We start from the raw sequence: 409 nt of genomic DNA on the forward strand, positions 1-409 counted from the left end.
GGTCTCAGACGTTTTACCATAAACTCTCTGCGTGTTTGTTTTATTGGCGTATTATACATTCCGTATTATAGTTTTTATTTTGTATTTATTTTTATTCTCCCACATTACGGGCGACGAGTAGCCAAGTTGTGCTGGTCTTCGCAATGTTATGATACAGGTCCACATGTTTTTGTATAAAGTTTGCATTTGCTAGTTTTGACACTAATGGTATTATGTGAATTATATGTTATGGAGTTCTATTTAGACTTTTTCGGGTTGTACCATGCCTAATCTTTGTGATATGTACAGTCGGTATTTGAGTATTCTTCTTTTGTGTCTGAAAGGTAACGGCTACCGGGGCTACCTGTCCCAGTGTACGAGGGAGATTCCCCCCCCCCCTTTATATAGATTTCCTATTGTTGCTACCACT

This window comes from Oratosquilla oratoria, chromosome 22, assembly GCF_046742065.1.
Source record: "Oratosquilla oratoria isolate Oo_2021 chromosome 22, ASM4674206v1, whole genome shotgun sequence".
Classification (NCBI taxonomy): domain Eukaryota; kingdom Metazoa; phylum Arthropoda; class Malacostraca; order Stomatopoda; family Squillidae; genus Oratosquilla; species Oratosquilla oratoria.